The sequence below is a fragment of the Somniosus microcephalus genome, chromosome 22, assembly GCF_052327205.1.
Source record: "Somniosus microcephalus isolate GS21.2 chromosome 22, FLI_Smic_1.0, whole genome shotgun sequence".
NCBI classification, from domain to species: domain Eukaryota; kingdom Metazoa; phylum Chordata; class Chondrichthyes; order Squaliformes; family Somniosidae; genus Somniosus; species Somniosus microcephalus.
The window spans coordinates 20,939,306-20,949,811 of record NC_141008.1 but is presented as its reverse complement, the minus strand read 5'-3'; positions in this window follow the sequence as shown (position 1 = coordinate 20,949,811).

Below are 10,506 nucleotides of genomic sequence, written 5' to 3'. Positions count from 1 at the left end.
TTGGTGTTGGAGGAGGTGCTGATGTTGGAGGAGGAGTTGATGTTGGAGGAGGTGTTGGTGTTGGAGGAGGTGTTGGTGTTGGAGGAAGTGTTGATGTTGGAGGAGGTGTTGATGTTGGAGGAGGTGTTGATTTTGGAGGAGGGGTTGGTGTTGGAGGAGGTGTTGATGTTGGAGGAGGTGTTGATGTTGGAGGAGGAGTTGATTTTGGAGGAGGTGTTGGTGTTGGAGGAGGTGTTGATGTTGGAGGAGGTGTTGATTTTGGAGGAGGGGTTGGTGTTGGAGGAGGTGCTGATGTTGGAGGAGGAGTTGATGTTGGAGGAGGTGTTGGTGTTGGAGGAGGTGTTGGTGTTGGAGGAGGTGATGATGTTGGAGGAGGTGTTGATGTTGGAGGAGGTGTTGTTGTTGGAGGAGGTGTTGGTGTTGGAGGAGGTGTTGATGTTAGAGGAGGTGTTAGTGTTGGAGTAGGTTTTCATGTTGGAGGAGGTGTTGAAGTTAGAGGAGGTGTTGGTGTTGGAGGAGGTGTTGATGTTGGAGGAGGTGTTGATGTTGATGGAGGTGTTGATGTTGGAGGAGGTGTTGGTGTTGGAGGAGGTGATGATGTTGGAGGAGGTGTTGATGTTGGAGGAGGTATTGATGTTCGAGGAGGTGTTGGTGTTGGAGGAGGTGTTGCTGTTGGAGGAGGTGTTGGTGTTGGAGGAGGTGTTGATGTTGGAGGAGGTGTTGATATTGGAGGAGGTGTTGATATTGGAGGAGGTATTGATGTTGGAGGAGGTGTTGGTGTTGGAGGAGGTGTTGGTGTTGGAGGGGGTGTTGATGTTGGAGGAGGTGTTGGTGTTGATGTTGGAGGAGGTGTTGTTGTTGGAAGAGTTGTTGGTGTTGGAGGAGGGGTTGGTGTTGGAGGAGGTGCTGGATGAGGTGTTGATGTCGGAGGAGGTGTTGATGTTCGAGGAGGTGTTGATGTTGGAGGAGGTGTTGACATTTAAGGAGGTGTTGATGTTGGAGGAGGTGTTGATATTGGAGGAGGTGTTTTTGTTGGAGGAATGCTTGATGTTGGAGGAGGTGTTTGTGTTGGAGGTGGGATTGATGTTAGAGGACGTGTTGGAGGATGTGTTGATGTTGAAGGAGGTGTTAGAGGAGCTGTTGATGTTGGCGGAGGGGATTAAGTTGGATGAGGTGTTGGAGGAGGTGTTGATGATCAAGGAGGTGTTAGAGGTGGTGATGGTGTTGGAGGAGTTGTTGATGTTGGAGGAGATGTTGATGTTGGAGGAGGTGTTGGAGGAGGTGTTGGTATTGCAGGAGGGGTTGGTGTTGGAGGAGGTGTTGGAGGAGGTGTTGAAGTTGGAGGAGGTGTTGGTGTTGGAGGAGGGTGATGTAAAATGACTACTGAGCACTTGCTTTGAGTATAAAACAAGGCTTTAATCAACTGTTTCAAAACCATGAGATTCAAGTTACATCACGAGTTCCGAGTTACAGAAACATGCTGAGCAAGCTGGGCCCACGCTCGAGTATTTATACTCCTTGGATGGCGCCACCAGCTGGCCGCCCAGTGTTAATTCATGAGTCATGATAAGATTCATGACAGAGGGGTTAATGTTGGAGGAGGTGTTGGAGGAGGTTTTGATGTTGGAGGAGATGTTGATGTTGGAGGAGGTGTTAATGTTGGAGGAGGTGTTGATGTTGGAGGAGGTGTTAGAGGAGGTGATGATGTTGGAGGAGGTGTTGATGTTGGAGGAGGTGTTGATTTTGGAGGAGGGGTTAGTGTTGGAGGAGGTGTTGATGTTGGAGGAGGTGTTGATGTTGGAGGAGGTGTTGATGTTAGAGGAGGTGATGATGTTGGAGGAGGTGATGATGTTGGAGGAGGTGTTGATGTTGGAGGAGGTGTTGATGCTGCAGGAGGTGTTGATGTTGGAGGAGGTGTTAGAGGAGGTGATGATGTTGGAGGAGGTGTTGATGTTGGAGGAGGTGTTGATGTTGGAGGATGTGTTAGAGGAGGTGATGATGTTGGAGGAGGTGTTGATGTTGGAGGAGGTGTTGATTTTGGAGGAGGGGTTGGTGTTGGAGGAGGTGTTGATGTTGGAGGAGGTGTTGATGTTGGAGGAGGAGTTGATGTTGGAGGAGGTGTTGGTGTTGGAGGAGGTGTTGATGTTGGAGTAGGTGTTGATTTTGGAGGAGGGGTTGGTGTTGGAGGAGGTGTTGATGTTGGAGGAGGTGTTGGTGTTGGAGGAGGTGTTGATGTTGGAGGAGGTGTTGATGTTAGAGGAGGTGATGATGTTGGAGGATGTGTTGATGTTGGAGGAGGTGTTGATGTTGGAGGAGGTGTTGGTGTTGGAGGAGGAGTTGATGTTAGAGGAGGTGATGATGTTGGAGGAGGTGTTGATGTTGGAGGAGGTGTTGGTGTTGGAGGAGGTGTTGATGTTGGAGGAGGAGTTGATGTTGGAGGAGGTGTTGATGCTGCAGGAGGTGTTGATGTTGGAGGAGGTGTTAGAGGAGGTGATGATGTTGGAGGAGGTGTTGATGTTGGAGGAGGTGTTGATGTTGGAGGAGGTGTTGATTTTGGAGGGGTTGGTGTTGGAGAAGGTGTTCATGTTGGAGGAGGTGTTGATGTTGGAGGAGGTGTTGATGTTGGAGGAGGTGTTGATGTTGGAGGAGGAGTTGATGTTGGAGGAGGTGTTGGTGTTGGAGGAGGTCATAGAGTCATAGAGTCATAGAGTCATAGAGTTTTACAGCACAGAAAGAGGCCCTTCGGCCCATCGTGTCTGCGCCGCCCATCCATCCCTGTCCAGTCTAATCCCATTTTCCAGCATTTGGTCCATAGCCTTGTATGCAATGGCATTTCAAGTGCTCATCCAAATGCTTCTTGAATGTTGTGAGGGTTCCTGCCTCCACCACCCTTTCAGGCATTGAGTTCCACATTCCAACCACCCTCTGGGTGAAAAAGTTCCTCCTCAAATCCCCTCTAAATCTCCTGCCCCTTACCCTGAATCTATGCCCCCTTGTTATTGACCCCCCCACTAAGGGGAAAAGTTCCTCTTTATCTACCCTATCTATGCCCCTCATTATTTTGTACACCTCAATCAGGTCCCCCCTCAGCCTTCTCTGCTCCAAGGAAAACAACTCCAGCCTGTCCAGCCTCTCTTCATAGCTGAGGCGCTCCATCCCAGGTAACATCCTGGTGAATCTTCTCTGTACCCTCTCCAAAGCAATCACATCCTTCCTATAGTGAGGCGACCAGAACTGCACACAGTACTCCAGCTGTGGCCTCACCAGCATTTTGTACAGCTCCATCATAACCTCCCTGCTCTTATATTCTATGCCTCGGCTAATGAAGGCAAGTATCCCATATGCCTTTTTAACCACCTTATCTACCTGCTCCGCTGCCTTCAGGGATCTATGTACATGTACACCAAGGTCCCTCTGACCCTCTGTACTTCCTAGGGTCCCACCACTCATTGTGTATTCCCTTGCCTTATTTGTCCGTCCAAAATGCATCACCTCGCACTTTTCAGGGTTAAATTCCATTTGCCACTTCTCCGCCCATCTGACCAACCCGTTTATATCGTCCTGTAGCCGGAGGCTTTCCTCCTCGCAATTTACCACCCCACCAATTTTCATGTCATCTGCGAACTTACTGATCATACCTTTTACATTTTCATCCAAATCATTTATGTAGATCACAAACAATAAGGGACCCAGCACCGATCCCTGAGGTACCCCACTGGACACAGGCTTCCAGTCACAAAAGCAACCTTCGACCATCACCCTTGATTTTGGAGGAGGGGTTGGTGTTGGAGGAGGTGATGATGTTGGAGGAGGTGATGATGTTGGAGGAGGTGTTGATGTTGGAGGAGGTGTTGGTGTTGGAGGAGGTGTTGGTGTTGGAGGAGGTGTTGATGTTGGAGGAGGTGTTGATGTTGGAGGAGGTGTTGTTGTTGGAGGAGGTGTTGGTGTTGGAGGAGGTGTTGATGTTAGAGGAGGTGTTAGTGTTGGAGTAGGTGTTCATGTTGGAGGAGGTGTTGAAGTTAGAGGAGGTGTTGGTGTTGGAGGAGGTGTTGATGTTGGAGGAGGTGTTGATGTTGGTAGATGTGTTGGTGTTGGAGGAGGTGTTAGTGTTGGAGGAGGTGATGATGTTGGAGGAGGTGTTGGTGTTGGAGGAGGTGTTGCTGTTGGAGGAGGTGTTGGTGTTGGAGGAGGTGTTGATATTGGAGGAGGTGTTGACATTGGAGGAGGTATTGATGTTGGAGGAGGTGTTGGTGTTGATGTTGGAGGAGGTGTTGTTGTTGGAAGAGTTGTTGGTGTTGGAGGAGGGGTTGGTGTTGGAGGAGGTGCTGGTGTTGGAGGAGGTGTTGGTGTTGGACGAGGTGTTCGTGTTGGAGGAGGTTTTGGTATTGGAGGAGGTGTTGGTGTTGGAGTAGGTGTTGACGTTGGAGGAGGTGTTGATGTTGGAGGAGGTGTTCGTGTTGGAGGAGGTGATGATGTTGGAGGAGGTGTTGATGTTGGAGGAGGTATTGATGTTCGAGGAGGTGTTGGTGTTGGAGGAGGTGATGATGTTGGAGGAGGTGTTGATGTTGGAGGAGGTATTGATGTTGGAGGAGGTGTTGATGTTGGAGGAGGTGTTGGTGTTGGAGGAGGTGTTGATGTTGGAGGAGGTGTTGACGTTGGAGGAGGTGTTGGCATTGGAGGAGGTGTTGATGTTGGAGGAGGTGTTGGTGTTGATGTTGGAGGAGGTGTTGTTGTTGGAGGAGTTGTTGGTGTTGGAGGAGGGGTTGGTGTTGGACGAGGTGCTGGTGTTGGAGGAGGTGTTGTTGTTGGACGAGGTGTTCGTGTTGGAGGAGGTTTTGGTATTGGAGGAGGTGCTGGTGTTGGAGGAGGTGTTGATGTTGGAGGTGTTGTTGGTGTTGGAGGAGGTGTTGATGTTGGAGGAGGAGTTGATGTTGGAGGAGGTGTTGATGTTGGAGGACGTGTTGACGTTGGAGGAGGTGTTGATGTTGGAGGAGGTGTTTGTGTTAGAGGAGGTGATGATGTTGGAGGAGGTGTTGATGTTGGAGGAGGTGTTGGTGTTGGAGGAGGTGTTGATGTTGGAGGAGGTGTTGATTTTGGAGGAGGGGTTGGTGTTGGAGGAGGTGCTGATGTTGGAGGAGGAGTTGATGTTGGAGGAGGTGTTGGTGTTGGAGGAGGTGTTGACGTTGGAGGAGGTGATGATGTTGGAGGAGGTGATGATGTTGGAGGAGGTATTGATGTTGGAGGAGGTGTTGATGTTGGAGGAGGTGTTGGTGTTGGAGGAGGTGTTGATGTTGGAGGAGGTGTTCGTGTTGGAGGAGGTTTTGGTATTGGAGGAGGTGTTGGTGTTGGAGTAAACATAGAAACATAGAGATAGGAACAGGAGTAGGCCATTCGGCCCTTCGAGCCTGCTCCGCCATTCAATGAGATCATGGCTGATCTTCGTCTGAGATCATAGCTGATCTTACCAGTTCAGTACCCCGTCCCCGCCTTTTCTCCGTAACCCTTAATCCCCTTAGCCTTCAGAAATATATCCAATTCTCTCTTGAAAATATTTATTGAATTAGCCTTCACAGCCCTCTGTGGCAGGGAATTCCACAGGCTCACCACTCTTTGAGTGAAGAAATTCTTCCTCATCTCTGTTTTAAATGATTTGCCTGCTATTTTTAGACTGTGGCCCCTGGTTCTGTGCTCCCCTGCCATTGGAAACATTCTCTCTGAATTCAGCCTGTCCAGGCCTGCCATAATTTTATATGTTTCGATGAGATCCCCTCTCAATCTTCTAAACTCCAGTGAGTACAAGCCCAAACTATTCAATCTCTCCTCGTAGGTCATTCCCGCCATTCCAGGTATCAGCCTGGTGAATCGCCGCTGCACTCTTTCCATGGCAAGAACATCCTTCCGCAGATGGGGCGACCAAAACTGTACACAATACTCCAGATGCGGTCTCACCAGCACCTTGTACAGCTGTAGTAAGGTATCCCTATTCCTATACTCGAACCCCCTTGATATGAAGGCCAACATACCATTTGCCTTCTTAATCGCCTGTTGCACCTGCATGCTCTCCTTCAGTGACTGGTGCACAAGAACACCCAGGTCCCTCTGCACTTCCCCATCTCCCAATCTATTGCCATTTAGATAATAATCTACCCTCCTGTTTTTACCCCCAAAGTGGATAACCTCGCATTTATCCACATTATAGTGCATCTGCCACGTATCCGCCCATTCCCCCAACCTGTCCAAATCGCACTGTAGCCTCCTGACATCCTCATCAGAGCCCACCCCTCCTCCTAGTTTAGTGTCGTCAGCGAATTTGGAAATATTGCATCCAATTCCCTGATCCAGATCATTTATATATATTGTGAACAGCTGGGGTCCCAGGACAGATCCTTGCGGCACCCCGCTGGTCACTGCCTGCCACTCCGAAAACGAGCCGTTTATTCCAACTCTCTGTTTTCTATCCGCCAGCCAGTTCTCTATCCACGTTAATACTTTGCCCCCAATCCCATGAGCCTTAATTTTGCATGATAATCTTTTGTGTGGAACCTTATCGAAGGCTTTCTGGAAGTCAAGGTACACCACATCCACTGGCTCTCCCCCATCTATTTTACCAGTTACTTCCTCAAAAAATTCCAGCAGATTAGTCAAACACGATTTACCCTTTGTAAATCCATGTTGACTCTGTCCGATCCTTTCCCCATTTGTCAAGTGCTCCGCTATTTTATCCTTAATAATGGACTCTAGCATTTTGCCCACAACCGATGTAAGGCTTACTGGTCTATAATTCCCTGCTTTCTCTCTACCCCCCTTTTTAAATATTGGGGTAACATTAGCTACCCTCCAATCCACGGGTACTGTTCCCGAGTCAATGGAGTTCCGGAAGATGATCCTTAGAGCATCTGCTATCTCCAGGGCCACCTCCTTAAGTACCCTAGGATGTAGTTTATCAGGCCCCGGGGATTTGTCGGCCTTCAGTCCCCTCAACTTACCCAACACCATATCCCTAGAGATATTAATTTCTGTCAGCTCCTCCCTCTCATTAGTCCCTATGTTTGCCGATATTCCTGGGAGGTTATTTGTGTCCTCCTTTGTGAATACAGAACCAAAGTATGAGTTTAATTGGTCTGCCATTTCCTTATTCTCCATTATATATTCTCCCGAATCGGACTGCAAGGGACCGACTTGGGATTTTACCAGTCTTTTCCTCCTGATATACCGATAAAAGCTTTTGCAGTCTGTCTTTATGTTTGCTGCAAGTTTACTTTCGTATTCTATTTTCCCCTTCCTGATTAATCCCTTTGTCCTCTTTTGCTGTATCCTGTACTGCCCCCAATCTTCCGGTCTGGTGCTTTTTTTTGCCAGTTGATATGCCCTTTTTTTTGATTTTATGCTGTCCCTAATTTCCCTCGTTATCCACGGTTGAGCCACCTTTTTAGGTTTATTTTTATGCCAAACCGGTATAAACATGTTCTGGAATTCTTCCATTCTATCTTTGAATGCTTGCCATTGTCTATCCACTGTCAATCCCCCCAGAAACACCACCCAATCAATCTTACCCAATTCCCGTCTCATACCCTCGTAATTCCCTTTATTTAAGTTCTGGACCTTAGTCTCTGATTCAATTTCCTCACTCTCCATCTCGACTGAGAGCTCGATCATATTATGATCGCTCTGACCCAAGGGGCCTCGTACAAGAAGATTGTTGATAAGTCCCTTCTCATTGCACAATACCCAGTCTAAAATGGCCTGATCTCGAGTCGGCTCCTCGACATATTGGTCCAGATAACCGTCCCGAAAACATTCCAGGAATTCCTCCTCCTCAGAATTTTTACTAATTTGGGTAGTCCAATCAATATGTAAATTAAAGTCACCCATGATGACAGCTGTGCTCTTATCGCACGCTTCTCTAATTTCCCTTTTTATGCCTTCCCTCACCTCCATATTACTATTTGGAGGCCTATATATCACACCCACTAACGTTTTCCTCCCCTTGCTATTTCTCATTTCTACCCATACAGATTCCGTTTCATCCGAGTTAATATCCTTCCTTTCCATTGCATTAATCCCCTCCTTTACCAGCAATGCTACCCCACCTCCCCTACCTTTTTGCCGATCCTTCCTAAATATTGTATATCCCTGGATGTTAAGTTCCCAGCCTTGCCCACCCTGCAGCCACGTTTCTGTAATCCCAATCAAATCATACTTGTTTACCTCTATTTCCACAACTAATTCATCCACCTTGTTCCTAATGCTTCTAGCATTAAGAGTAGGTGTTGACGTTGGAGGAGGTGTTGATGTTGGAGGAGGTGTTCGTGTTGGAGGAGGTGATGATGTTGGAGGAGGTGTTGATGTTGGAGGAGGTGTTGGTGTTGATGTTGGAGGAGGTGTTGTTGTTGGAGGAGTTGTTGGTGTTGGAGGAGGTGATGATGTTGGAGGAGGTGTTGATGTTGGAGGAGGTATTGATGTTCGAGGAGGTGTTGGTGTTGGAGGAGGTGCTGGTGTTGGAGGAGGTGTTGGTGTTGGACGAGGTGTTCGTGTTGGAGGAGGTTTTGGTATTGGAGGAGGTGCTGGTGTTGGAGGAGGTGTTGATGTTGGAGGTGTTGTTGGTGTTGGAGGAGGTGTTGATGTTGGAGGACGTGTTGATGTTGGAGGAGGTGTTGATGTTGGAGGAGGTGTTGGTGTTCGAGTAGGTGTTGACGTTGGAGGAGGTGTTGATGTTGGAGGAGGTGTTCGTGTTGGAGGAGGTATTGATGTTCGAGGACGTGTTGGTGTTGGAGGAGGTGATGATGTTGGAGGAGGTGTTGATGTTGGAGGAGGTATTGATGTTGGAGGAGGTGTTGATGTTGGAGGAGTTGTTGGTGTTGGAGGAGGAGTTGATGTTGGAGGAGGTGTTGGTGTTGGAGGAGGTGTTGACGTTGGAGGAGGTAATGATGTTGGAGGAGGTGTTGGTGTTGGAGGAGATGTTGGTGTTGGAGGAGGTGTTGGTGTTGGAGGAGGTTTTGGTATTGGAGGAGGTGCTGGTGTTGGAGGAGGTGTTCATGTTGGAGTAGGTGTTGACGTTGGAGGAGGTGTTGTTGTTGGAGGAGGGGTTGGTGTTGGAGGAGGTGTTCATGTTGGACTAGGTGTTGACGTTGGAGGAGATGTTGATGTTGGAGGAGGTGTTGATGTTGGAGGTGTTGTTGGTGTTGGAGGAGGTGTTCATGTTGGAATAGGTGTTGACGTTGGAGGAGGTGTTGGTGTTGGAGGAGGTGTTGATGTTGGTGGAGGTGTTGGTGTTGGAGGACGTGTTGATGTTAGAGGAGGTGTTGTTGTTGGAGGAGGTGTTAGTGTTGGAGGAGTTGTTGATGTTGGAGGAGGTGTTGACGTTGGTGGAGATGATGATGTTGGTGGAGGTGTTGATGTTGGAGGTTTTGATCCTGGAGGTGCTGCACCCTTTCTGACAGTGAGCTTCACATCTAGCAACTGACGTGCTCGCTCGTTAAAATTTGCCAGCGATTTCCAAGCTTCCATTAGGAGAAACTCAGCAATATATATGATGTAAGCTTGGAATGTCCTAGTTAACTATCTAAGAAGGAGGAAGGTGCTGGAGAGCAGCCAGCATCACTCACCTTCACTAGTTGTTCGAGTGGAGGGTAAATGCCAACATTGACTGGTTGGGCCGAATGTCTAATTGCCATGTTAGAACTTCTATCTATGTATCTTCAAACGAGGAGCAGTGAGGAGAAAATTAGGGGCAAAATGTGCAACAACTGAATTCCACGATACTGCAGTTATTTCTTAACCTTTCATGGTATAAGTATTGACTATTTTTGTGAATTTTGTGCTCATTAATGTGAGGATTGTTAGTGCTGGAGAATGGAACACTTTGACTACCTAAGGGCCAATTTCCTGATATACGCTCCTGAACAGTGAGGCTCCACGCCAGAAGTACTTTTTCAAAAAATAGCCTTCTTGTGTCATCTGCAAGCACTCCCAGGTCCAGTCCAGTATGTTCCAGTGTAGAGGCCTCCAGTATGCTCCCGTCAGTCTGCCCTCAACATTGTGCCACTATCACTGTACCTGTCCGCCTTTATTCATCTCTTGACTGGAATTACCAATTTATTGGGCCTGAATTAGCGGTCGGAGTAGTGGGGAAATGCCTCCAATCCACAAATAAAATCCGCGCCTACCTGGTGTCTCGGGATCCACGGAGACTCGCGGTCCCGGGCCTCTACATGTAGACATGCGTAGAGGCCCACGTATCCCAGGGGTGCAGGCGGTTCACAAGCGCCCCTGGGATCACGTGGGCTGGCCCGACCAATGAAAGAAGGGGGATCCCCATTCATGCATACGGGGATTTCATTTTTGTACGGAAACCCCGTAAGCATGAATGGGATCACAAGAAAAACACATTTACAAACCAAATAAATTTTTCAAATTATATATTTATCATTAATTAAAATACCTTTTAATTAAACATTTAAAACAAAAAATTAATTTTTGAAAAATAAATTTAAATGTTTTAAAGGG